Source organism: Octopus bimaculoides, chromosome Z (genome assembly GCF_046866305.1).
Source record: "Octopus bimaculoides isolate indiv1 chromosome Z, ASM4686630v1, whole genome shotgun sequence".
NCBI classification, from domain to species: domain Eukaryota; kingdom Metazoa; phylum Mollusca; class Cephalopoda; order Octopoda; family Octopodidae; genus Octopus; species Octopus bimaculoides.
In genome coordinates this window covers 31,091,693-31,115,387 of record NC_142944.1, presented here as the reverse complement: position 1 = coordinate 31,115,387, position 23,695 = coordinate 31,091,693, and the positions used below count along the sequence as shown (strand labels likewise).

Here is a 23,695-nt window from a genome sequence, read left to right as displayed (position 1 = left end):
GCATCACTACTGCTTAAGTCTCTCTGACAGATTTAGAAATTTATTATTTCTAATATATATATATATATATATATATATATATATATATATATATATATATATATATATACATACATACACACACACACACACACACACACACACACACACACACACATATATATATATATATTCAAGGCTTGAATATGGTACTTATGCGAAGGCACCCGAATATCGCATCCCAAAAGGATGGGTGATTAAAATCAAACAATAAGCAACACGGATTTCAAAAGTGATTGCAGTACGCACGTTTCATGCTACTTCAATTTTTTTAAGTAATGCGAGCATTACCTTAAATGCAATATGAAGAGCAATCTTCAGCTGCACGAAAATGCAGAAAAAAGACATATTATAAATGTGGCAATATATCAAATCCAAGTGGGAGAGAGCATACATAAAAATCCAAATGTGAGGAAGAATATATAAGTCCATCTTGACATAGCAGGGTCTATCAGGGTCTACTAGCCTGATAGACCCTGCTATGTCAAGATGGACTTATATATTCTTCCTCTGCTCTCTCCCACTTGGTTTTAATATGTTGCCACATTTGTAATATGTCTTTTTTTCTACATTTTTTCGTGCAGCTGAAGATTGCTCTTCATATTGCATTTAAGGTAATGCTCGCATTACTTAAATAAATTGAAGTAGCATGAAACGTGCGTACTGCAATCACTTTTGAAATCCGTGTTGCTTATTGTTTGATTATATATATATATATATATATATATGGAAGTGTATGTGTACGTATATATACACATGATTGCTCAGATTATTTCATTTCAAGGAGATGCCCCAGCATGGCTGTAGTCCAATGCTTGTTTGAAATAAACAAAAGAGAAAGGTAATACACACACACATATATAAGCATGCATACATAGGTACGCACATACATGCATGCATGCATTCACTCACTCACACACACATACACACGCGCGCGCGCACACACACACACACACATACACGCGCAAATGCTTATACAAATAAATACGTACACACATTCATGAAGCTATATGCAAGCAGCGAGTAAATTAGACTGACGGACAGGTAGTTAGACAAGCAAAGAGGCAGTCAGACAAACAGTCATACAGGCAGCAGACAGTCAAACAGGCAGACAGATGAACAGACAGAATGTCAAGCTTGTTTTGACAAATATAATGTGGAATGCTGTTGTTCCTTTTCAGATCTACTTGAGCAGGTAAACTGACTGGTCATAATTGTGATGTTGCTCAACAACTTTGTTGAACACCTAACACGGCCTTTCATAGTTTCTATTCGTCTTGTTTGGTTTTGTTTTGGACGACTTTTCAATAATGTTCTCTAACAATAAACTCTGTAAGATATTGATAGGACACGACACAACTGAACTCCAGATTTTGTAATATATCGCCATTATGTCTGACGGAGTAAAAGTAAACATAGATAGATAGATAGATAGATAGATAGATAGATAGATAGATAGATAGATAGATAGATAGATAGATAGATAGACAGACAGATAAGATAGATAGATAGATAGATAGATAGATAGATATCTTTTTATTATAGCCACACAGGGCTAAATACAGAAAATGGACAAATTACAATGTAGCGCTTTTCTTGGGGGGGGGGATAATTTCGATCAAAAGGGATCGCGGAAAAAAAGGGGGGGATTTCGATCAAAAGGGATCGCGGGAAAAAAAGGGGGGAGGCGATCAATAGGGATCGTGTATCACAGTCAATGTAAAAAAAAAACGGGGAACAGATTAGGTTTATCCGTGGAGAGAAAAGCCTACGGAAAAGACCACGGTCACCTCTGGCTTCTTTTTCTAAAGGTACATGAAAGTAAGTACCTTCTCTCTTTTTGTCTCTTTTTGTTACAAGTCTATGCTTAAAATTGTGTCGTCTTTCATTCTTACCATTCTTGCCACATTTACCCATTTTTTATTGAAACTTTCATTCGACAACACTTTCTTCTCTATCCTCATCCTCCTTTTCAAGTGGTACTTGAAAAAGTTGACGAGGGACTGACCAGAGAGGAAAGTGTTTGTTTGTAGACCTTTCAAACGCGTCCACCACACGCATTCTTTTGCCATAGCTATCAGTGTTACAAAAACCGTTTTTCCTTCCCGTTTAAAGGAAGGTGGCGGAACAATATTCACGATAGACTCGGTTGATAAGTGGGCTCGTCCCACACGCGACAACAGCCGTTCGACGAAGGTCCACAGCTCTGAAATATCTGGACACTGCACGAGTGCGTGCAAGATAGATAGATAGATAGATAGATAGATAGATAGATAGATAGATAGATAGATAGATAGATAGATAGATAAGAGAAGGCGAAAAGAAAACAGAAAGAAAAAGAGGGTAATGGACAGCAGTAGGAGGAAGCGAGAGGGAGGGGGGAAAAGGAGGAGTGGGTGAGACGGGTGTAGACCATAGCCTGCAGGGACGTTTCAGATTTACTATTCACGCTCACATCCACACATAAACATGTGTGTGCGTTTATGTGTGCGTGTGTGTGTGTGTGTGTGTGTGTCTGTGTGTGCGTATGCGTTTGTGTGTGTACCTGGTACATGTGTGTGTGTGTGTGTGTGTGTGTGTGTATGTGTGTGTGCCTGTGTACATGTGTGTGTGCGTAGGTTACAAGAGCTTAACCTATGTCAGACTGATACGGCAACCGAGTGTTTTGGTGGAATACGTTGCCGTTTTCCTGCTACTGTTGCTGTTGCTACTGCTGTTAAGCACTCATGTCGGCCATGATCGTACATTTTTTAAAATGAAACGGCGTTCCAAATACGACCACCAACATTGTTTTTTTTTTTACGGGTGTAGGAAACTGACAAAATCATTAGAAGTGTACTTTTCCTCATTTAAGCTTCTTTCTATATGGTGTAGTTTGAAAAAAGAGTTATCTGCTATGTCTAATATGTCAAGAATTCATGTAGAAACCACGTCGTTAAATTCAGTGTTAGTCGCACGCGGGCGGGGCAAAGAGTGAAAAGTGTCACGTGTCCTGATGCAGGTAGCACCTTTCCTTCGTACGTTCCTAACTGTAAAGTTTTTTTATTTGACTTGCAGCAGCACCTTCAGGAATCAATGCGAGTTCTGAACGAGCGCCTACACTGTACTTACACTTCATCTTTGCTGAGTAGCATAGCTAGAGTGTGTGTGTGCCGACCGGGATAGTTTGTATTTGCCGATCCCTCTCTCCGTCCCTATTATAGGCTTATACAAACGAAATCAAAACTGCCGACTCTATAAAAGCATCAGCTGGGGCGGATTGACCTCATCGCTCACCTCAACCCCCAACGACGCTACAGAGCAATTTTTATGATCTAAGGCATTCCAGCTGTGACCGTCTCTTCTATTTTTGAACAGAGTGTAACCTCGAAATGCATTATGCATTGCATTCTTACTTAAAACGGTAGGGTGTTACTAGAGGAAGATTTGGCTGCTATTTCTAGCATGTGACGGTCGTGTTTAATGTAGACTAATTAATCCAGCTAAAACTGAAATAGGTATTATTAGCAAATATATTTTAGATCGTATTTTAAGCAAGTTAGATAGTGAATTAAATTTACGGGTTTGGAAAAACAGCAAGTCAGTGATAGATTGGTTCAAAGGGATTAACCATAAGCAAATTTACGCAGTTTGATATTGTCGACTTTTACCCGTCAATATCTAGGCCTTTGCTTCTAAAAGCATTAGACTTCGTCAAGCAGTATGTCACAATCAATAACTCTGAAATAGATATTATCCTACATGCAAGGAAATCCCTTCTTTTTTTACGAAGATTCTGTCTGAATCAAAAAGAGTGAGGATTCACTTTTCGATGTACCGATGGGGGCATATGATGGGGCGGAGTCATGTGTTCTTACAGGAGCTTAATTTTTGCATAATCTGCATCTAGAATTCCCTTTTATAGATGCAGGATTATACAGAGATGATGGTCTTATAGTCACCCATAATTTAAACGGCCATGAGTTAGATAAACTTAGGAAGAATCTGATTACTTTCTTCCAAAGAATGAGCTTACGGATTACGATAGAAAGTAACCTTAAAAGCGTAGATTTTTAGATATCAACTTAGATTTACAATTAGATAAATTTAAACCTACCGTAAGCCCAATGAAAAGCTACGTTATATTAGCAAAGAATTCAATCATCCACCCGTAATTCTTAAGAACATAGTTAGTAGTATAGGAAGGCGTATATCATCAATTTCTTCGGATGAGACAGCATTTAAAAATGCTGCGCCGTATTACAATAATGCATTAAGGAAAAGTGGATTCTCGGAGAAGATCCAGTTTAGTCAAGTTAATTCTAGAAATAATAGGCCACATAGAACTAAAACTAGGAAGGTTTTGTGGTTTAACCCCACATATGGCCGTAAAAACTAATATAGGTAAGGAATTCTTAAAATTAGTTTCTAAGCATTGTCAATCTAGCCATAAGTTCTATAGAATATTTAATAGGAGAACGCTGAAGATTAGCTATTCTTGTTGCAAAAACTTCGCCTCTTTTATTAGCCAGCATAACACAAAAATTATTACAAACAACTACAGTGCCAAATCTAATCTGAGGAACTGCAACTTCAAAGATGAGACTTGCTGTCTGCTGGAAGGAAAATGTCTTGAAAAAGGTGTTGCTTATAGAGCCAAAGTGCAAGTAGATGGCTCGCAAGAATATAAAACAGGATATATATATACAGGGGCTTCAGAGAATTCAATCAAGACTCGATTCTATTCTCACCGAAATTCCTTCCGATACCCCGAGAACAGGACAGCGACTAGTCTTGCAAAGCATGTCTGGGAATTGAAAGAGAACAACACCCGTCCTTTCAATGTAACCTGGAAAATTCTAGAAAGGAATATGGAGCTTATAGAAGACCTATGAAATGTAATCTTTGCCTCTCAGAAAAGGTCTTCATCTTGTTCCAGGATAAAAACGCTTTGAACCAGAAACGCGAGCTCTTAAATTCCTGCAGGCACGCCACAAAATATAAAATGTCAACTGACCAAATACCGTATGGGTAAAATGTTTTGACTTTCGAAATATATTTTTTGACTGTCGCATTTGAATTTCACTTTACACGGTATAGTTATTTTGCATCGCAACGCTAATGTATATTTCGACTTCATTTTTAAAAAAGCCTTCGACTGTTTTATAAATTTAATTTTAATCTTAAGCTTCACCGAGGTTTATTTTTATTATTTTTATTTTTATCTTTATTTTTTTACTCACGTATGTGAGTTATGTTACATCAAATTAATGTACAATTTCCTTATTTCCCATTTTGATATACTCACCGAACATTTTTTAAAAATTGTTTGCATATATACGTTATGATGTAGATATGTCTCTATATATTAATGTGTATGTATGTATTGTAGGTATGTATATGTATGCATATGCATGTATGTGTGTGTACGTATACATATGCGTGTGTGCATGTGTATATATGCATACATATATAAATGTGTATGTATATGTGTGTATACTTTTATATATGTGAGCATGTATTTGCATACATATTTTTGTATTTTTGTATATTTGTTTGCGTATTCATATGTGTGTATAACGCAGGCGTCTTCCTTGCAAGTAAGTTTAAACTTTATTTTTCTGACGCGACTCTGTCTACCTTTGTATCTTTCTCTCCCCCTCTCGTTCTTCCATCTGTTGTTCTCCGCCTCTCTCCTCCTCTACTATATCTCTTTCCACCTCCCTGTCTCTCTTTGCTCACCTATCTTCTACTTCATCCCCCTTTTTTCTCCCTCTACCACTCTTTCTCCTTACCCTTCGCTGGTCATGTGTCTGGCTACTTCTCTTCCTTTCATATCTTCGCTTTTGCGAAGCTCACACGAACATTCTTCGTCTCCCTTCCAATTCGTTGCTTCACAGCGTTCAGTATACACATATTTTTTTCCACGTCTGGCCGTATAGCCTTTCTTGTTTGTTCTCACTGTTTCGTTTTCCTGTTTTGTTTTCTGTCCGCCACTACATTCCTCCACGGTACAAATTTAATTGGAATTAAATTTAATTTAAATTTAATTTGTGGTGCGTGGGAAGAGCCATTTTAAGGATGTGTCTTGCCTTAACTCTTCGAAACGCCTGTGTTGAATGGTGGCAGCTGATGAAGGAAATGTTCTCTATGTGGCCTGTGTGTTTTCTGTACTTGTTTATCATTTTGTCTACGTTTTGTTTGCAATGTCCTGTACCCAGGTATGCATCTATATTTACAGGTAGATGTAAGTATGTACATACATGTACGTATATATGCATATACTCATTTATTATTTGTATTATATATATTTATATATATGTATATATATATATATATATACATATACATATAATTTTAAGTGTGCGTTTTTATGTGTTCGTTGCGCAAGCTATATAAAGTATCCAAACTTTGTTGGTTACTTATAACTCTCTGCCCCTATCTATTTTCCCCTTTCCCCCGCTAGTTCTCTGTTTCTTTTTCTTCTTCTCCACTGTTTTCTTCCTCCTCCCTATACTTAATATTTTCTGATTTTTTCCTTCTCTTTCTTTCACCTGTAACAACTAACTTGTATAAGCATATGCCAGGAGATTTTATGCTCGTGCATGTGTGCGTATATACATATATATATATGTGTGTGTGTGTGTGTGTGTGTGTGTGTGTGTGTGTGTGTATGTATATATATATGCATTTGTATATATATGCATTTGTATATATATTTATGTCTTGCCTATATATGTCTGTATATGTATGTAGCTATGTACATGCGTCTGTATGTTTTAGTGTACATATGTATATTATAAATGGTTTGATATGTGAATATACTGCTAAATGTATATGTAATACAACGTGAAATTTTGTTAAACGGATATAACTTTTAATGTATTAACTGGTTAATATTTTACAAATAATTATTTACCTTGGGTATTTACACTCTTCTTTATAAGCTATTTTTGATTTAAGGTTTTCTTCGATTTTATAAGATTATTTTATACCGAAATTTGTTCAATGCATGCAACTAACTGGTCATTGTAAAAACCGTTAGTTGAAAGGACCAATGAAACGAAACCATTTTCAAATGTGTATCCATTAAATTAATTGTATATGCTTGCTTATAACCTTATTTTTGTTCCATTCTAAACAAAACTGTCCGACGAACAGGAACGTGAAACTGTGAGTAAAAGTTTTTGTGATTTTTTGCTGCTTTTTAATAAAGTATATATATATATATATTTATATATATATATATATATATATATATATATATATATATATATATATATATATATATATATATATATATATATATATATATACGAGAGATGTTCATTAAAGATTTCCCCTGACCCATTTCACAAGGACTGGGATAAACGAAACTTGGCATAATTATTAATCCTTTTCTACATAGCCACCACCAATAGCGACACACTTCTCCCATCGCTTTATGCAGCTGTGAAAACCTTGTCTATAGAAGTCGGTAGGTTGCATCTGGAGCCAAGACTTTACCTCGGAAATTAGTTCATCATCCGAAAAGTGCTTCCCCTTCTAAAAAGACTTCATGATTGGAAGTCGGATGGTGCGAGGGCGGGAGAGTAAGATGGATGAGAAAGGATTTAATAGCCGTAAGAGTGTGCTTTCATCTGGGCAACAAGCACATTGTGAACTGGGCCGTTGGCTTGGAGAAGGCGGACTCCTTTGGTCAGCATGTCATGCCTCTCTGCTTTGATGGCGTTCCGTAATTTTTGTAGCAGAGAAGCATAATATACTCCGTTAATTCTGGTGCCATTTGCCAGAAAATCCATCATCACTACTCCGCGCTGGTCCCAAAAGATTGTGAGTATCACCTTACCTGCTGAGGGTTGGACACGAGCCTTCTTTGGAGGTGGTGAATTATTATACTTCTATTGCTTCGACTGGACTTTAGTCTTAGGATCATAATGATGGACCCATGTTTCATCTTGTGTGATAAGCCTGCCGAAAAAGTCTTCATTTTCTTGGCACATTGCCAAAAGAGTCTGGGAGCAATTGACTCATTCCAGCTTTTGAAAAGGTGTGAGCATCCGGGGAATCCATGGTGCAGACAACTTCCGCATGTGCAAATGGTCGTGAATGATTTTTTTCCACGAACCCTATACTTATCTTCACTTATTGAGCTAGTTGCCGAATAGTTATGCAGTCATCCTCCAAAATGGCGGCTTCCTCTTTATGGATGGATGTGGTCGCCCAGGAATAAGAGCAGTTTCTGCCGATATCCTACCACATTTGAAATAGCTGTGCCAGTACTTGACTACGTCATACAATGGTGCATTGTCACCATAAACTTATTTTATCTTATCGAAATTCTCTTTTGGTGTATTGCCTTTCAAGTATAAGAACTTGATCACTGGTCTGCATTCCACTGTCTCCATTATAACACATTGGACCGCTTCAGCAGCGGTAAAAGGCAAACGAATACTAATGGAAAGCTGCAATTTACAATGTGACATGTAGAGGCATGTATGATTATACACAAGTTCTGTTTCCTGCAATAACCGGAAGTGGGTCAGGGCCAATCTTTAATGAACACTGCTCGTGTGTGTGTGTGTGTGTGTGTGTGTGTGTGTGTGTGTGTGTGTGTGTGTGTATAAAGAGTATAAAAGGGTTAAATTATCCTGGCGGGTACTGAATTATCACATAAAATGGTATAGATGCAAGCTATCCACAACAGCCCAATTGCATCGATCTCAAGTATAAATAGAAACTGATACTTATAAGCTTCACTTGTGTAATTCCATGTTCCTATTCAGAACTGCAGATATTCCATAGAGTATATAACTGAAAATCAAGAGGAGAGCGGAGATTTATTAACATCTAAATTTACTTCTATTAAAAAGTTTTCTACACCATATATAACAATGACCAACATATGTTTCTACTGCAGCAACTTACACATTGCTCTGTATGCAATTTTATCAAGGGTCCATCACTTACGACGTTTTCAAAGTGGACTAATTCAAACAAGCTTCCTGTATTGGCATTCAGTTGAAGGTAATAGCGTTACTTTTTAAATCGAATTGAATTCTGATCTTATGATCACCTCTGCTGGTATCACAGAGGAATCGTGGTTTTAAAACTGCTACAATTAATTGTAATATAAATAAACATTTTAAAACCACGATTCAACTGTAATACCAGTAGAGGTGATCATAAGATCAGAATTCAATTCGATTTAAAAAGTAACGCTATCACCTTCAACTGAATGCCAACCCAGTAAACTTGTTTGAATGAGTTCACTTTGAAAACACCGTAAGTGATGGACCTTTGATGAAATTTCAGCGACTAGGATGCTTAATTGCATACAAAGCAATGTGCTGTTGCTGCAGTAGAAATATATGTTGGTCATTGTTATATGTGGTATAGAAAACTTTTTAATAAAAAGGTTTGGGATGTGAATAAATCTCCACCCTCCTCTCGGTTTTCAATTGTATATATACATACGCCATGATAGATCACTGACCACTACACACATTTTTCTCTCCTTTTTTTCTCTCTCCTTGTTTCTCTCCTTGTTTCTTTCCGTGTTCTTTTCTGTAGAAGAGTGTAGGCTCGAAACGTTAAAGACTTTTTCAATTCCGGAGCGTTATATTAATACATCTATTTGTTTTCAACACCACCTGTCTTTGTCTGTTGTTTTTTGTGAATTCTCCCTATATATATATATATATATATATATATATATATATATATATATATATATATATATATATATATATATATATATATATATATACATATATATACATATATATATATATATATATATATATATATATATATATATATATATATATATATATATATATATATATATATAACCTTTTACTTGTTACAGTCATTAGACGACAGCCTTGTTGGGACTTATATAACTGTAGACGTCTTACTGTATAATAACATTTTGTAGCCAATACTTGGAGAGTATGCATGTGTGTGTGTGTGTGTGTGTGTGTGTGTGTGTGTGTGTGTATGTTTGTTTGTGTATGTGTGTGAATGCGCGCGCAGATGTGTGAATGTACCCTTAAGCAAACATACACACTCGTATAAGTAGTGATGCATACCCGCAGATATATCAGCATGTACATGTACATATATACATATGTAACCCCACATCTACCGCTCCTTCCTACCTCCCTCTAACCACACGACCGATATCTTGTCCACCACGCGGTCGATTTCCTGGTGTCGCTAAGTACCAACATCAATACCTTTCTCGACCAATCGTAGACTAACGTCCAGCAATAAACATTGACTCACTTCAATCAAACCCTAATTCAGACACCAATATCCGAAGACTAGCTTGAAACTCAGAGTAACAAGGATTCTGAATCAAAATGTTTTGATCTCTCTTTCTCTCTCTCTTTCTCTCTCTCTCTCTCTCTCTCTCTCTCTCTCTCTCTCTCTCTCTCTCTCTATATATATATATATATATATATATATATATATATATATATATATATATATACATATATATATAGAAATATAAGGAGCAAAAATACTGGCGATTCAGTAAACAACACGTGGTAAAATTATGAGTTGAAAATATGTAAAGAAAGACGAAGAATATATATATATATATATATATATATATATATATATATATATATATATATATATATATATATAGGAATGTCGACTGTTCATATCGTTACATAAGCGTACGATGTGTCTGTCCATGGTCCAAAATACTTAGCTCTTAACAAAACAAAACAAGCAAAAAGGGACCCACTCCATCTACCTGTGAATAAGGTACCACCAGGCGCTGGAAAGAACCTACTAATTGTTGTAAACAGCTACAGCATAGTGAAAATAAATGAGTGTTCTGCAGTGCAAAGTTCGGAGTTGCAGTAAAATTCAGTGCATCATTACTTCAGGGTGAACCTGGTAATAATTCTACTTACAAAACTGTATTTGTTCGAGGGAAAACGTGAGAGGAAAACCGTGAGGAAAATCATGAGAGGACAACAAAGAAAAGGGAAGATAAAATGCAGCAACAATTTAAGAGAGAGGACAATATCTTTGCAAAGTAGCGAATCGGCAGCAGCATTATTAGAGCGTCGAATAGAATATCTTACGTTATTCATTACGGCTCAATGAATAACTGCAGTCAGAGTTCAAATACCATTGAAGTAAACTTTGTCTTTCATCTTTTCAGGGGTCGATAAAATAAAGTATCATTACTACATTTGACTCTTCCGTCTGTGTATGTCTCCCTCACTCTTTCTTTCTGTATGACTGTGTGTCATTTTGTCTTTCACTTCTCTTCTCATCGCTTTCTCTAGGAGAAATCAGCTGTGGTCAGACCTGGTGAGAAATAGGCTCAGTTAGATTGAAATGCTCAATGTATCTTACACGACGGCATGTCAACGAGTCCATCTGAAGTTCAGCGCTGAAAGAGGGACTATTTTTCAAGAGTTGGGTTTAGCGTGTGAAAACTGCGGAGTATCACACTTTGAATCTGATCTTTTGCCCAAGGGTAGTGACTGAAATGCATCTGTTGCTATTTTTTGTTTTTATTTTTATTTTGTATCTGTTTTTAAGGATATCTAAATAAGTTCCTTGATAGAAATGTCGGTCTCCATTTTATTTTTAGGTACCAGCAAATATGGAACGTATGAGACACAGAGACAATTTCTTGAGCAGAACGTAACAAGATCTTCAGCATCCAGTGAAACAAGTTTAGTGAACAAGTAGTCATCTCATAATTAAACAATTTTGTCCGAGTTAATTAATTGGTCAAGCGTAAACTGATGGAGAGAGCATTGTGCTGACTGGATATCTTGGCTCCAAAAAATAGTTTTTATTTTGTGCTTTATATTTGTTTAATATATTTCAAATTTTGTACAAGGCCAGCAATTTTAGAGGAGGGGATAAGTCGCTTACATCGATCCCAGTGTTCAACTGATATGTATTTTATTGACCCCGAAAGATGAAAGGCAAAGTCGACCACGGCGGAACATGAACTCAGAACGGAAAGATGGACGAAATATTGCTAAGCCTTTCGCTTGGCGTGCTAACGATTCTGCCAGCTCACAGTTTAATATGGAAAATTATTATGGGCTATTACTTAATATGGAGAATTCATATCTTTTATCTATTATTTGGAGTGCAGCTATACTGGAACAAATCGACTCCAGCGCTTATTTTTTAAAGTCTGGTATTTTTTTTATTTTTTTTTTACTATTGATGTCATTTATCGAACCGTTAAGTTACTGAGACGAAAACAAACTAACACCGATTGTCAAGTGGTACTGCGGAACAAACACGAACTCACACGCAAGCACGTACACATACACGTACGCATGGACACATTCGCACACACACATGTAGAACGTACTTCAACACAATTTCTGTCTACCAAATCCATTCACAAGACATTTGTGGAAGACACTTTCCCATTGTTTTATTTAATATGGAGTATTATTACAAAGTATACAGCAGGCTGGAGTGCCAAGATTCGATTCTCTATCATAGCTTAATCCAGTGTTTGTTATAGGGAAGAGTCAGGCGTCCGTGGAAGAGGGGCGTGTGTAAAAGGTAGACGGCAAACAAACTGCCATGTTGGATAACATTATGATTGTTTCCAACATTTTTCCAGCGAGGAGAAAAACGGTTGCAGAGTCTATTTTGTTTTTTCACTGATAAAGAAGGAGGGGGGGGGTAAGAAACTATCGCTAATATCTTTTTGATTGATGGTAGAGAAGGTATTAGTCAGTTTGACAACCACTGCTTGTATGCTCCATCCCTTTTACACCATTAATGTATCGGATAACTACCGTTCTCACTGCGCTAAAGTCAACGAGGATGACGACTCGTTGATGGATACATATTGTGGATCTTTTTTAAAACGGGGGCCACATTTTTCATTAACGAAACACTTTGAAACTTGGATCACTGGTAGAATGTGTCATATAAAACATCTTTTTCTCTTAGTCTTCTTAAAAAAAAAAAGAAATCCATAAATTATTCCATGTTAAAGTTGTCGTATTTCTGTAATTTCAACCAATCACTGACGTCCATTCAGCCGATATACATTAAGTGCCGACTACATAAACAAACGATTCTGAAACAATTAACCCTAACCCTAACCCTAACTCTAACCCTAACCCTAACCCTGGGGTTAGAGTTAGGGTTAGGGTTAGGGTTAGGGTTAGGGTTAAAGCAAATTTAAAATGAAAAAAGCAAATAAAACGAAGAATCGTTTGTTTATGTAGTCGGCACTTAATGTATATCGGCTGAGTGGACGTCAGTGATTGGTTGAAATTATCGAAATAAGACAATTTTTTACATGAAATAAATTCGAATACAAAAATATTTTTCTGTTCTATAACACAAAATAGATAAGTATACGAAGTTTGAAAGTCTTTCGGTACCAAAAGCACTACGTAAAACATTAATGAAAAATGTGGCCCCCGTTTTAAAAAAGATCCCATATTGTCATTATAGGTCATGTAGGCTACTGTATCAGTTCACGGCACAAATGATAGAGTTGTGCGAGAAGTGTTACCTTGAGATGCTCTGAGCACTAACAGACGGTAGTTGTAGAGGAGAGTCTCCGTCAAAGATAACGGGGATGTTTACAAAATACCCAAGTATGATAATACAGTTTTACGCACCTATCACTAACAAGCATCATCACTTTAAACCGTCTATGTCGTCGTTCAGCCAATTAAAAATAGCAGCTAAATTTAACCCAAGATGACATTCAACCGTTAACATAAGACACATTGGGTAATGTAATCTAGTGTACATGAACCATAAAATCTGTTTAACAAGATGGCTGGTCATGGATAGAATGCCCTTAACCACAGGGGTGCTCAATCAGGATTGACAACAGCAAAGGCAACGAAAGTCAAAGAAGGAAGAAGACTTTTGCGTGGGTGTTAAACCTACTGGAGAAAAAGAGAATAGCAAAATGTTCCTACACGCTTACACACACGCGCGTGCGTTTTAGAAGAAGTCCTTGTATAATGCGATATTGGTTGCAGCACTGTGCATGTGAGCACACAGGTATGGACACGGTTGGGACGTCTTTCACTATAGGTTTGACGGAGTAGGACTAAATAATAGCAACAACTACTACTATTTTTTTCTTTTTGTATCAACAATGAAAATGCCCAAGGCACAGGTGGCACAGGTTAGAATTTCGCCAGGGTAAGCTTTTGCCTTTCAACTTTGCATCGGTAAAATAAGTGCCAGTCATGCACTGGAGGTCCATATAGTGAGTTTTTTCATCCCTTTTCCAATGAATGAATGAATAAATAAAGAAAGAAAGAAAGAAATTTAATAAAATAAGTTGCATCGTTACACTACGTCAGAAACCTTTATTAAATATGATTAAGACGGCGAGCTGTTTAAAAGACTTAGCGGCATTTCTTCCATTTTTATGTTTTAAATTCAAATTCAGCCGAGGTCAATTTTGTCTTTCATCCTCTAGCAGATGATAAAATAAGTACCAGTTGATTCCTGGGGTCGATGCAATTGACTAATATCCTCCCGCAAATTTCAGGCCTTGCGACTATAGTAGAAAGGGTTATTATTAAGATGGAAAGCTGGTAGAGTCATCAGCACGCCGAACAAATGTTTTGCGGTATTTATTTTGGCTTTACGTTCTGAGATCAAATTCCGCCGTCGAGGTCGACTTTGTCTTTCATCTTTTCGAGGTCGATCAAATAAAGTACCAGTTGAGCACTGGGGTTAATGTAATAGACGAGCCTCCTCTCTCCAAATTTCAAGCCATGTACCTAGAGTGGATAGGATTATTAAATATAGTTGAGTAGTAGTGGATTAGCAGAATTGGTAGAGCATTAGACAAAAAATCCTTGCGGTATTTATTCTAGTTTTGAGTTCAAAGCACTCTGAGGCCTACTTTACTGTTAATCTCTCTACAGAGTTGATCAAGTAATGTACCAGTCAAAGATCGATGGCACTGACTAAGCCCCTCCCTTAAAAATTGCTAGCCTTGTGTTTAATTTAAAAACAGCTTTTTTTTTTTAGAAACCAATATTTTGGCAAAAAAAAAAGAAAAAAAGTACAAGTGGTTGTGAATAACCGCCTGGCCGAAAAATAATCCTACTTCTGTTGCATCCAACGGATTTTATTCATCCAGGCGGCTTTTCATTTACTGTTTTCCTGTATCGGTAGGGGCGGATTTTGTCTTAACATGCAGTTGGCTGTGAGTACATGCTACTGACACTGCGCAACGAAGCAGAAATGTTGCATCTAGTGTTCTCGCCGCTACTAGGACTGCAATATATATATTGTTTTTAAACACAGCATGTCCACAAGAGATATTATCTCCGGACAAATATCTCAGCAAATTTGCTTTTTACGATGTATTTACATTAAGTATGATGCATAGATGACTCTGTGTGTGTGTGTGTGTGTGTGTGTGTGTGTGTGTGTGTGTGTTTCTGAATGTATGTGTGTGTTAATGAATGTATATGTGTTTTTGTATGAGTGTGTATGTGTATGAATGTATGTACACACACACACGCACACACACACACACATACACACACACACACCTAAATCATTATTACGTTTTTGTTAATACGTAAGGTGTTTACTGTTGCAGTGTGTTGTTGTACTTGTGTTTATTGCTGTTGCCATTGTTGTTAATGAGATAATTATTACCATTACAACTACTTCTGTGGCTGCTGCTGGTGCTGCCAATTTGACAGTTGTCAATGCATTGTTACAAACCATCACCACCATCATCAACCCATAATTACCACCACCACCACCACCACAACCACCACCACCACAACCACCACCACCACAACCACCACCACCACTGCCACTCCTACCACTGCAGGCACCACCCCATCATTACGACGACGACGACGACTACCACCACCACCACCACCCCTACTACTGCAAGCACCACCAACGTCAGAGCCATCACCAACTCAACCACCACAACAACCATCACTGGCGCGTAAACATTCGGGATGTTCATGGTTGACTTGCTTCTGATTACAGGTCTGTTGGACCAGATCTGAACTATGTTGAAACAACAAAATATCAACAAGTCAAATAACATCCACTACCACCACCACCACCACCACCACAGTCAACAGCAACGACAATAACACACCGACAACCACCACCAACGTCACCAACGGGCCAACGAGGCAACTTCTATAGGGTCTCTCGATACTCTATAAATAGTTCCCTAAATTCTCTCACTAAAATTCACACTCTACTTAGCGCCGCATTTATTCTGTGTCGAAATTCGATCACGTTGTACGGAATGTTAAACAACTATTTGTTGTGAAAGCTAAATATTGAGCCAAGCTCTTTACCCCCATCTTAATACTAAATCAACGTTAGCGGTTGGAAATGGGCAGTCAGTTGCTAAGGAAACCTCAATAAAGACTGAATCTGGTCCAGCTGATCCTTCGCTCTCTTTTTTTCTTTTTCCTGTCCCTGACAAGATTATATCAAACAGCAGTTGTTTACGGAATATCCAGTGTATTTTGTTAAATTTAATTCATTAATACATGTAGTGTTTTAGGTGTAAAGCTGCAAGTTTATTCTGTGAAATGTTATTGCATCAAAAGCGAAGACAAAAGGTCAAGAAAATGAGGTAGAGAGAGAGAGAGAGAGAGAGAGAGAGAGAGAGAGAGAGAGAGAGAGAGAGAGAGAGAGAGAGAGGGAGAGAGAGAGGGAGAGAGAGAGGGAGAGAGAGAAAGAAAGAAAGAAAGAAAGAAAGAAAGAAAGAAAGAAAGAAAGAAAGAAAGAAAGAAAGAAAGAAAGAAAGAAAGAAAGAAAGAAATATTTCTTAGCAACTGATTATGGTCTGTGTTGGCAGGGCAAAAAATTATTTCTGATATTTTGGGGCTGTCCTTTCACCCGAGAGAAGACTGGATATATTGCAGCTTGAAAGACAGGATGGCCATGACTCGAATGATTTTGATCTTTGATCGTTAGTCTATTAAATCAATCACGGATGACAACGACAATCATAACAAGAATATTAATCTCGTTACGATCATCAAAGACAATAAAATGAAGCCAGCACGAGATCGCTTGCTCCGCTTTAAATAATAGCCAGGTCTCCCTCAAATCATACCATATATTTTATGTATGTATGTATGAGTATGTGTGTATGTATGTATGTATGTATGTATGTATGTATGTATGTATGTATGTATGTATGTATGTATGCACTATCTATGTATGTATATGCATGGATGTATGCATTATGTATGCTTGTGCCAATGAGGGAAGCTTCTATATGGTAGCTAGACTGTTAGAAATAACTGCGAAATCTCTCTCAATCGCACTCAGTATCTTAAAGAAGGTTTGATACGTTGAGCAATGCAGCCTTCGGTAAGCAAAACGATGAGATGCTGTCGATGTAGAACGCTTTCGATCATAAGTTCTGTCGATCAGGGACAAATTAGGACTAAACAACAACAACAACAACAACAACATCATCAATAACAGCAATTACACTACACCGATGAACACTGACACCGACAATACATTTACCATCACCACTACCACTACGACACCACCGAGAGTGTCGCTACCACCACTTCTCATAAGAAAACCAGAAACACGTGCTACCGAGGAACCCTCTACACAGCTACTCCACTTGCCAGAAAACTGCAATGCAGTCCTCCTCAGATACAACCCTGTTGTGGTAAAAAAAAATTGATTAAGTTTACAAAATCAAGTGATATTGAATATAACTTACCAGAGAAGTATACAGAGTGGGAAAGGCTAGAGGGTTGTTATATACAATCGTCAACAGAAATGAGCAGTAGTTGCGTATCTGCACACGTGTGTTTATGAGTACCAGTAATCACCCGCCTCACAAACCGTCCCAGTAGGTTACGCACCCCATTTACATCACTCTCAGCAACACTCAACAAGCGCCATAATTGGAGAAGACTGCAAGGTATTTATCATCTATTGGGTAATACAGAAAACAAAAGAGATTATATAATATCGTCATAACTAAATTTCCTTTATATCCAAAGCGATCTGCATCAATACACACACACACCACTCCTATCGTCCCTCGATAACTAAAATATAAACAAATATATATTAATCAAATTCCATACAATATAAACCTGTGCTCGTGATGCTTCATCAACGAAGCAGTGAAAAAGTTCTTCGCCTCGAAAGACAAGAACTGGTATCAGTGAGGGATCAAAGAACTGTAAAAATGTAACTTCATATGGTGCAATATGATGGCCTCTACTCTGTGTACTAGGCTTCTGCTATTGTAACTTGGCGAATAAAGCAAATAAGTTATCAAAATATTGCAGAAATTTTGATTCGACACAATAAAACTTACATCAAACAAAAAGGAAAAGGAATAACGAAAAGGAAAAAGCAAAAAAAAAAGGAATAAATAAAGTAATATATGATAAATGATAAAAGAAACCAAAAGCTGGTAACTCCCTAGCATATATGACAAAACTGATAGAAAATATTTCTGAAAAATAGGCGCAGGAGTGGCTGTGTGGTAAGTAGCTTGCTTACCAACCACATGGTTCCGGGTTCAGCCCCTCTGCGTGGCACCTTGGGCAAGTGTCTTCTACTATAGCCTCGGGTCGACCAAAGCCTTGTGAGCGTATTTGGTAGACGAAAACTGGAAGAAGCCCGTCGTATATATGTGTGTGTGTGTGTGTGTGTGTGTGTGTGTGTGTGTGTGTGTCTGTCTGTCTGTCTGTCTGTCTGTATGTCTGTCCCCCCAACATCGCTTGACAACCAATACTCGTGTGTTTACGTCCCCGTAACTTAGCGGTTCGGCAAAAGAGACCGATAGAATAAGTACTAGGCTTACAAAGAATAAATCCTGGGGTCAATTTGCTCGACTAAAGGCAGTGCTCCAGCATGGCCGCAGTCAAATGACTGTAACAAGTAAAAGAGTAACCAAAAACCACAGGAAGAAGAAAATGGAAAATGCTCAATTTTGACCCCTTCTTATCATCATACATTCATGCATACATACATGAACACATACATGCATATATACATGCATACATACATACATACATACATACATACATACATACATACATACATGCCATATCTTATCAACCGGTATCAGCAAGCTCTCAATGGAGATATTAGCTTACCGCGTTGGTTAGCTCCTACAGAGACAAAACTGATTCTCAAAAGCAGAGCACCCACACGACAAAAATTATCGGCCAATTGCATACCAGAATTTAATGTATAAATTATATACAACCCATTTAAGCATATTATTCTGAGACCATTATGAAAATAATAATATCACAGCAAAACAAGCAGCTAGGAAGAAGATGAGTCTGAACAATTGTTGATAAACAAAACTGTTTGACTGGGATGCGGTAGTATAGGAGGAACCTGATTTCTATGTAACAGGGCTTTAAGAAAGCTTTTGATTTTTATCCCTCACTAAAGAATATAACAATCGGATAAGTAAAACGTGCACCTCTCTGCACACAGTGTGTTTGCACTGACAGTTACATTTGAGCTACTGGATTGGAGGCTTGATGAGATCTGAGCCATTGATGTGAAAACCCGAAATATACGGCCAACACAATTAACTTTCACATCACAAATTTTCACAAGTAATTTTCACATCAACAGTGATATAGGTTGCCGCAACTTGAAACGAAAAGACGGCTGAGACTTAACATCGATTTAGCCTTCTTTAGAATGTCACATCATATCTCTTTGGCAACATTTTGTAATCACCAAGAGTCGAAGTGTACATATTGACCAAATTCGCTTACACGAGACAGAAAACATCATAAGACTTAAAAAGCAACTCCCTAGGAAACATTCCCTGTCTGATAACCTTGAATACATGCCCAAAGGCGATGCACAACTTGTCATCAGATGAAAGGATGAGCACATAACAGCAGACGACCATGCATGTATATGTTAATAGAAAGCTCCAGAATAACGCAAAATAGAAAATCAAAGAGATTATCGTGAATCAACTAACTCTTACTTTGAAGGGTATGCATTTGCAACCCAGGACAGAAAATAACAACCAAATTCTTGATGCAAAAAAAGAACAGAGATGCAGAAAAAACCACCAAAATGTGATAAACGATGCAGATTTTGTGAAGTTAACACCGAAGGTATTACTCACATCATAAGCACGTCTGAAAATATTATTGCGGTATTATTTACCGATGAGACATAATTTTGTCGTCAGGACACTGTACAATGAAGTCCGTCGAAAGGATAATGCTGAGGCCAAAGCGATAAGAACCTCCAGTGTGGCAGAGGCTGTAGCCACTCATTATATGAAGGAGTGCTGGTAGAATGTCCAGGTGAAAACCTCAATAAAATGCAAACATAATATACCAGACATAGTGATTTGGAACAGAAGAGAGACAACATAAAACTAAAGGTCAACGAAAAAGAAAACACCTATTATTGAAAAATTTAGGGCTACTCTACTCGGATTACAAGTTCAAATTTATACCCGTAATTCATGGGGCACTAGGATATGTAACAAGCTGCCAAAGTACCAATCTTGAGAGATTAGGGTTCTCAAAGACAGAAAGGGAAAAGCTAATTAGAAAATTAGTCTCAAACTATCAGTGGAACTGCCAAAATACGTAAAACTTCCAAAAGTTTATCATTTAAATACATATGCACACGTTTAGCCATGCGACTAAGTGCGTGATAATGCATACATAAAGCAAAACATACAAATCTTTACATGTTCTGACAACAAATATTGCACACATACACACAAACATGCACAAATACCTTGTTGATGTTTAAGATTCCAATGAAGAAACTCTGAATCTAGGTTAGAAACCGACTCTTTCTCTATTGACAAGAAATCTATTAAAATTAAATTAAAAACATACATACATACATACATACATACATACATACATACATACATACATGGAGCCGTCAACATCAGACGTGCATGCGTAGATAACTGTTTAAAATTCCTTTTGGAACGTTTTCTTCTATAATTATGCCGACTCATTCACCCCAGAATCTGTAACTAATTTATTTCTCCAATAATAAATAAGAGAAACCCCTTTTACTTACCAACATAAAGTTATTCAGACCTTACACCACGTGGAATTCCGTCAGCACGATCATGGCTGAAACTTATAACGCCAGCACAATCAGTACTACAACACTAATAAACTATTTAAGAAGATGTAAGTACTCTTCTCATTTAACTTTTAAAAATATTGGGACGAAGCTCACCCAATCTTAAGCACCTTTACGGCAAAAGAGTTTCTGCAACAAGCATCTTAAAAAAAAAAAATATATATATATATAGTGGCTTACCTTCATGATACAAATCGGTTTTCTCAAAACATTGAGAACTGGCCAAAATCCACCACAAGAAAGATCGAAAATAATGTAAAGAAACCGCTGCCACCATCACTAAATTCTCGTGTATCTCCAAATGTAAGTGCTTCGACAGAGACAACTATAGAATATACTCAATTGTGATATATCTTGAAACTACAGTTCGTAGAAAACTTTTCTACTTTTTCGAAACTATCTTTGTGTGACAAACGACTCTCAACGGGATTAAGGAAAAATTCAACGACTCTAACGTTGAAAGTTATCGAAGATATCGCTGAAGAGCATCATGAAATCATAATTAAAGGAATATTAATACCCTCATATACACAGCTACTATTACTCTTAAAGAACACGTAGGAGAAATCTGCAACATACGTGGTAACAGAAGCAGCCTAGATGGAAAAGATAACCTGAAAACATTAACAATTAGCGCCGCCATTAAAATGGAAGAGGAATAATAGGTTCATAGCTCATCTTATGTATAAATTAATAAAACTTTGCAACGACTTTTCACACCAAGCTCTTGGGGGACAGCTAATTATTCTAAAGCGCGAACTCAGAACACTGATCGAAAAACTCCGCTACCGTAGGAGAATCTTTGACAATTTCCACACTTTCAACTGTTTCCTATGTTATAAGTATTTCAAAGGGAATATTCCAAAAAGATAGTTTTTGTGTAATTCTATCCATTTTGGTATTAAATCCATTATCATTCTTGCTATCAAATGGCTACAAGCTAGGGTCTGCAATTGCTAGAGATATTAATGTAACCCATAATTTCTTTGTAGATGACCTCAAGATTTATGCTAAAAATGTTGGCAATGCCAAAACAAAATTTAAAAAAACAAAGCAACAGGAATTTATAACATTTTCAGCTGACATAAGAATGGGATTTGACGAAAAAGAAATGTTCATATTTGATTGTGAACGTGAAAAATCAGTCATCCAGACCTAAAACCTGAGCATCAACAGTCTCTCTACCTCCTCTGTTGCACATAAGGAATGTTATAAATACCTGGGAATTGATGAAAACTTATACGAAGATGCTGTCAATAAAAATTAAGTGACCTGAAAAACAGGGCATTCGGAACTCTCCTCTTACAACAAAACAATATCCCACAATGCATTTGAAGTATCAGTGCTGATTCCAGCATCTAGAATACTTGACTGGTCTGTAAAGGAAATCCAGCCTACACACATGAAAACCTGTAAGATCCTGACATCAACTGGAAAGTTCTACAGAAACAGTGTTATCCACAGGCTCTACTTAAGAAAAGGCGAAGGAGACAGAGGTTTGAGATCGGTGTAGTCTCTCTCAACCTACACCTGCTAAACAGTTGTAGCAAAAAATAAACGCATAAACCTAGTGCTGAAAAGCGAGAACAGCATCCCACATGTCAGCAGATGACCTCCCATACAAACCCCAAAACAACCAAACTAACATACCTCAAAGAAAACCTCGCTGTGAAACATCCAGCATACCAAAAATGACTATGCATAGTTATGTTTCCAGAAGACTTGAAGAAATCAGTAATATCGACATAAAGTTCAGCTTCTCTTGGACTCATGACAGCTACATTACATCATACTTCGAAGGCTATGCATTTACAATCGAAGAACAGGAGATTTCTATTCAGTACTTAATAAACAAAAAAGTTAGTGAAGCACTTGCAGCTCCAAGATGCAACCAAAAATGTAGGTTATGTGATATTTCTGTGAAAGACATGCATGTTATCAGCAGCTGTCCAAGAATGTCACCGCTATGACACACGACATAGTCGTTAAAAAATATACAATGCCGTCCAAAAAGAAAGAATAAATATAGAGAATGTCATTGTTTTGAATATACACATAAACATCAACACAAGATATACTGATAGAATATTCTCATCAAAACGTCTTTCAAGTATAAGCATAACCGTCCGAATATTGTTCTTTGGAACAGACAAGAAAAATTATGTACCATATTCGCTGCCAGCTGCCTTGCTGATGTGAACAGCTCTTTGAAAATCAAAGAGAAAGAAGATACAGCTTCCATATCCAGATCATAAATTCACATTTATACCAATAATAATTTATGTACTCGGTTTTGTGAGTAAATGCCTAAGTGAGAATCTAGATAAGCTACGGTTTTCAGAAAAAGAGATCAACCAGCTAATTCGTACATAACAAATAAATCTATAAGTGAAACAGTAAAAATATTCAAGACTTTTCTCAAGTTTAAAATGAGACTTATTTTTCTTATCTATATTCCAGCGAAGTAGTTTGTATCTTTGTTAGAAACCAGCTTTTTTCCTTTTAGGAAGACTTCAAATAATTAAAAAAACTGAAGAGA

The 23,695-nt window shown here is 37.0% G+C and overlaps 1 protein-coding gene across 4 annotated transcripts in view; it reads right to left on the bottom strand.

Annotated features, from left to right (window-relative positions):
• LOC106868339 (uncharacterized) overlaps window positions 1–23,695 on the bottom strand; it is a 176,566-nt gene that overhangs the window by 120,917 nt on the left and 31,954 nt on the right. The window contains exon 2 of one of the 4 annotated variants that reach the window (XM_089365084.1): window positions 17,759–17,973. The exons of the other annotated variants lie outside the window; for them this stretch is intronic. The gene's annotated coding sequence lies outside the window, so the exon portion shown is untranslated. The remainder of the gene's footprint in view (window positions 1–17,758; window positions 17,974–23,695) is intronic. 4 annotated transcript variants of the gene reach the window in all.